This window comes from Lethenteron reissneri, chromosome 39 (genome assembly GCF_015708825.2).
Source record: "Lethenteron reissneri isolate LAM-NWPU_2019-01 chromosome 39, ASM1570882v1, whole genome shotgun sequence".
Taxonomy (NCBI): Eukaryota; Metazoa; Chordata; class Hyperoartia; order Petromyzontiformes; family Petromyzontidae; genus Lethenteron; species Lethenteron reissneri.
Window position 1 is genome coordinate 10,325,453 of NC_083817.1, and position 6,000 is coordinate 10,331,452.

At 49.3% G+C, this 6,000-nt stretch overlaps 1 protein-coding gene across 1 annotated transcript in view; it reads right to left on the minus strand.

The window, feature by feature from the left end:
- The window catches only part of LOC133351978 (doublesex- and mab-3-related transcription factor A2-like), a 48,298-nt gene extending 46,365 nt beyond the window's left edge, over positions 1-1,933 (minus strand). The window contains exon 1 of the mRNA XM_061567633.1: positions 1,643-1,933. The gene's annotated coding sequence lies outside the window, so the exon portion shown is untranslated. The remainder of the gene's footprint in view (positions 1-1,642) is intronic.
- Between the last annotated feature and the right edge of the window lie 4,067 nt (positions 1,934-6,000).

Sequence of the window (6,000 nt, forward strand, 5' to 3'; positions counted from 1 at the left end):
GTATGTGTGTGCATGAATGGGTGCTCGCTAACAACACTTGGCTAAGAAGAATAGCTTTGTGTTCGCGTGTTCAATGATCTGCCGTGTGAGAGTAATCCTACATACTACTCCATGCTTTTCCTTTGTTAAACATATTAACGTTGCATGTTGAACGCGTAAGTTTCACTTCCTAGCGCTCCCTACTACAGCCAACTCAGATATAAGTTGTACTGCCCGCACGTTTCATACATTCACGCGGTAAACCAACCGAGTGAATGAACTCCACGCGACAAATGTGGGATTGCGAGCTTGACACTTCTCTCACACCCACACCCCTACGTCGTTCTAACCGTCTAAGTTCGCCTCTGGTATGCGAGTGATAATTCGTTTCTGTTTAACATTTCCCCAAAATGTGTATATTTTTAATATATATCTTTGTTGACTGCCGCAAACGAACACGTGGCCCCGTGTGTATCGGGGACCCTGATGCTGAGCGAATCAGCGACGTGCAGTGGTGGTGATAATCACCGTGCGCGTACCACGGACTCGCGATAGACTTCCAAAGGTCTGGTCTAGACCGTAATTGTAAATCTATAGTTAAACACAAACACACACGTACACGCGCAGTATTAACACGTGATGATTATGAACATGATTATTAATTAAAAATCCCAGCTTGATCCGTTGTTACAAATGCAACTTACCGGAGTTCTCTTCTGTTCTAAGCCCTTTAAAAGAGTTCGTTCTATGAATAAGGGTTATTGCCCGAACCGTCGCCCATTGTATGTGACTGTCAGATAGGTTGGGTTAATTGTGTCGACTCTACTTGTGCGCAGGCAGTGCCCAACGCAACATCAGCACCACATCATTTGTTTCACTTTAAAGAGTTCGTTCTGCGGCCGTCTGGAACGATCTACCTTCCGATATGAGGAAGCCACCGGAGCAATGCACTATTAAATCATCTCGATTGAACACTCTTTTCTTTGAAACTGATTGTGTTTGGTTTGTTGTCCCCCAACTCCGATTAGCACGGTTGGGTAGGTACGGTGCGAAAGAAGTTCAACATACAGACAAAACGACCACGCACAACGAATTAAAACGAAACGTGAACGAGTACTATATATACACACGAATGCTGTAATCTCCAGGCAACTGTTTACGAGCGAGATTAATCGATAGAAAATCCCGCACTCTGCGCTCGCCTATCTCCGCGCATCGCCACGCGCGCGATCCGTTCGCCAGGCGCGTGCACGTGGAGCAGGAGACATCGCCCGCTCTCATCAACGCGATAGTCGGCGTCGTCACGACGATGCACACGCCACGCGACGCATGGTGGTGATGATGATGATGATTACGAACGTGTGGATTACGATAAAGTAGTATCACGAGATGATGATGATGGTGGTGGTGGTGGTACTCATGATGAAGAGTAGGGAGTAGCTGCTGTTGCTGATGGTAATGAAGGTTCAAGACAAAACTATGATTACGCAGTTAACAGGAGCAGATGGGTACTGCTGATGATGTGCTGACGATGAAGAGGAGGAAGCAGCAGTAGCTGCTGCTGATGATTATAAGGATGATGAAGGTAACAGCCAAAAGACAAATCTATGATTAAGCAGTTAACAGTAGCAGATGGGTGTTGCTGCTGATGACGACTACTTACGTTGAAGACGATGTGGATGCTGCTGCTGCTGCTACTTCTAACGATGTCGGTGACGATGCTGTTGATGATGGTCGAGTAGACGACGAAAACAATGCTCACGCAGTCGACAGTATCGGCCGATGATGACTGCGATCGCTACATTCTGCTGAGCACTCTTGAACCGCGCAAAGTTTTTTTTTCTTCCCTTGGATGCGCCCTGCGCAGTGGTGAACGTGCGCGCGCGCGCGTGTGTGTGCGTGTCTGTGTGTGTGTCTGTGTGTGTGTCTGTCTGTGTGTGTGTATCTCTCGTCCTCGTTCTCTCCCCGTGTGTGTGTGTGTCTCTATGTCTCTCTCTCTATCGCTCGCTCCCTCTCGCACACCTCTCACCGGAGCCCACGAGTTTGCGCAGCTCTTTTACTTTCAATTCATTCTGTTGTGTTACGAATCCCGGCCACCACCCCCACCACCACCAACCACCACCACCCCTCCCTGCAAGATCTTCGGGCTGCTCCGGGAGCTCGCGGGGAGGGGGTGGACGGCGATTGGAGAGGCCCCGGGTCCTCGTTAGAGGGCCCACCAGATTGGTCGGCCCCGTGAACCGACGAAATTTCAAGAAGTAATAATAATAATTCGCAATTAGAATAATAATACATATCTGAATACAAGTGACCGAATGAGTGAATGCTAATGCACGTGTCGCTAACGCGAGCGGCGCGCGTTTATTTATTTATATGAATGTGTTGCTAGATTGGAATTTAACTAAATTGCAAAATTACGTGGCAATGTAAAGTACACACGTGTGCGTACAGAACGACAGATACAGATCCCCCGTATAGCCTTTAGCGGACTGTTGGGGCAAGTGTCGTTAGCGAGCACCTATTAAGGCAGGCACGGCACACGTGGGGGTGGGTGACCAGCACCACGCCCGGCCGCCTTTGTCTCCCTAGTGGCAATGTTTTACACACCGCACCAGGTACTCATTTTATGCTGTACACACACACACGTATACCACATGCATACATTTGTACTAAACATGGATAACATATAATACACTGACACATACGTACGTATGCACGTACATAGCACACATTCATATTACGTACATACACATCACGTGCGTTGATACATACGAACGTACGCGCATGTACGCGTGCACGATGATACATATACACAAATATGTATCATCCACCGATACATGTGTACACTGATACGTACATGCGTAAGCTCACACATACGCACGTTTATGTTTTTAATGTGCATCATTATACTCACGTACCACACACACGTGATGGGTACATACATTGCTAAGGAATGCACATATACGTAACATAAACATACGTTGACACGTAACATACACAGTACATATATGAATTTGTATATTTGTTTGTACAAAGACACGCACGTAGACACAAGCACACACACAGACCCCCCCCCCCCCCCGTATATTCGTACCATACTTTTGGTGCAAGTGCAGTTAGCGAGCACAGATTAAGGCCGGCAGGTCACACGTGGGGGTGGGTGGCCAGTACCACACCCATGCGCACACATACACACATTAGATCCCCTGTAGCCCATACACACTCGCATACTCGTATATATACACACATACACGCACACTTAAATACGAGATACCTACATAAATACGCGCGCGTACATAGTCGCGTAATCAAAAATACTAAACACAGCGGTCTGCAGGTACTGCCACTTCATATGGCTCACGTGTGTGTGCTGGAGGGGGTGAGCGGTGGCGCAGTAGTTAGCGCATTGCGCGACTAACCCCGGCGAACCGAGTTCGATGTCCGCTCACGGCCAACACCGGTGACGATTATCTGAATCGGTTCTGGGCTTCCCCTAGATCCACTCAGCCTCAAATGAGTACCTGGTGGAAACATCGCAACAGAGGAGACGAATGCGGCCGGGCGTGGTGATACCCAATCCATCCCCTCGTGTGCCGTGCCGGCCTTCATTGGTGCTGCTCGCTACTGACAGCACTTGTCCCAACAGTCTGTTAAGGCTACACGGGGGATCTTTGTCTTATACGCGTGCGGACGTGTGCTCGTGTGTGCGCACGCGTATCCCACGGTACCAGTGTACAATGTATGCGCAGCAAGCCCTTAATAGGTGCTCGCTAATGGCGCTTGCATGAACAATCGTCGCCTAATAATTACACGCACGCCAAGCAGACATTAACGGTTCATTAGCGGATAATTGGCAGCAATGACAATTAACAATGTAATCCAAAATGCATTTATATGCAAATTAATGTTGTATTTACTGTATTACGACTACCCATAAAACTCATTCACGGTCCTTTGTCGATCCACTGCTGGATGGTCTCGCCACGTGGGGGATCGTTTGTTCCAGACTTCACCAGTGGGGAGGGTGGGATACCACTCGCCGCTGATGCTGGCCGTGGTCTGGAATCGAACTCGGGGACGCCGCGTTTCGTGTAGCTCGGTGCGCTAACCAAAGCACCACCGCTCCACCCTCGCAGATGGGGGCGTTAGACATCCCAACGTTGTCTCCCCCAGATTCATTCATCCATCCATACATCCCTCCGTGGGTTGGAAATTCCACATTTCCATGGCAGAGCCCCGTAATTCCGTGCGCCGTCGCGCGGTTCATTTAAACAACGGCGCCGTGTGCGAGCAGCTCGGGCACGTGAAGGAAACGCTTTTAAGGGAGACAAAGGATATAAAAGGCAATTAAATATATTTCAACATCGCTATTACGCCCTCATCATATACAATAGGAGGGCGGTGGTGTTACACGGGCTCGGAATGTAATGGAAAATTAATGAGTGTGAGTGCGCGCTCGAGTAACAGCCCGGCTGTCAAACCCAGCGTCGGTTTAGCACGTACACACATTACCGTATTCTCTGGATCGTTACAATAAGACGCACCTTTTTTTCATCCTGAATTATCGGGTGCGTCTGAAACTCCTGTAGGTTGTGTAAGTGTACACGCGAGTGAGCAGTGGAGTGAACCCGTGCCACCTGGGCCCATCCCGTGACCTCGCGCCAGCGAGCCATCGACACTTCACGTGGCCTCAAAGTGCACCTGGCCTGGCACAAGGCGCCGTGGTGACGTCGAATGGTGGGGCTGTTGTTGTGATTAAGGGAGACCAGGTTTGCATAACTTTTATTGACACCGGACACAAGTTTTGGCTGCGTCTTACTTTCCAAAGCGTCTAATAATCCGGATGATACGATACTTGTAAAGTTTACCCGGTCAACAATTTACAGATAACCCACTAAAACAATAATATTAACAAGCTATTTTCTGCTATTGCTGCGTTAGTAGCGGTGCCAAAGCACACATAACACATTCGCCAATAACTATATGGCCCTGAAAGAAAAAAAAATAGGCGACGTTTCGGGTAACGGCCCATCCTCACAGCATGCCCGTGCTTCATATCATGCACATACTGCCCTTGTCCAGAGCACATAGATATTCTGAAAAAGGGCGATTGCCCAAAACGTCGTCTATTATGTAAATCTCCTTTTTAGGACAACGCTACGGGCAAATCTGTTGAACATTTTATTATTATTATTACGAGAGGCAAATCATAGCGGCAACAACATCGCATTTCGGAGGCCGTGGCAAATGCGTCTTCCCATGCCTCTGCGCTCACGCGAACGCACGCGGTGCGCGCCCAACGTCAACGGGGGCGACGGTCACCACGAAGACTCACGCGCTCACATCGTCCACCAGAGCTGCGGGCACTGCTGCACGACTCACGGGTAACAAGACGAGCGGCGGCGGGAAGGGAGTCGAGTGAGAGCACCCCGTGTGTTGAGCCTCGTCCGTGCAGCCGAATGATGTCCCCTTGCACGGTGGGCCGAGAAAGAAGACGTTTCAGTTCTGCACTCGCACCGCTCGTCACTGTCGTCGTCGTAATCATCAGCAGTGTCGGTGTCCCAATGGGCTTTGTTAAACAACTCCGTCTCGCTCCTCAAACCACTCGGAGCTCACGGCTCACGTCGCTTCATCTTCACTGAGAACATCGCTTTTGCTCTGCACGTATCTACGTTGTACTTATGTGTTTATATAATGGCAATAATAACATGAATTGATTTCTCATACCCCCACTTTGTCCATTCACTGCTGGATGCTGTTGGTAATTGGCTAGGTTGGGGGGGGGGGATGTTTGACCATACTTCACCTCGTTGGTCATTGCGGGTTGGTTAAGGTGGAGGGGGAAGGTGGACAGTAGAGGACCGGTTCAGATCGATATCTATCACTCGCTACTGATGTTAGCCGTGGCCCCCGATTCGACCGCAGGTGTATGTGTACGTATGCATATTGAACTTCTTTCGCACCGTATGTAGCCAACCCTGCTAATCGGAGGTGCGGGGGAAGGACAACAAACTAAACCCC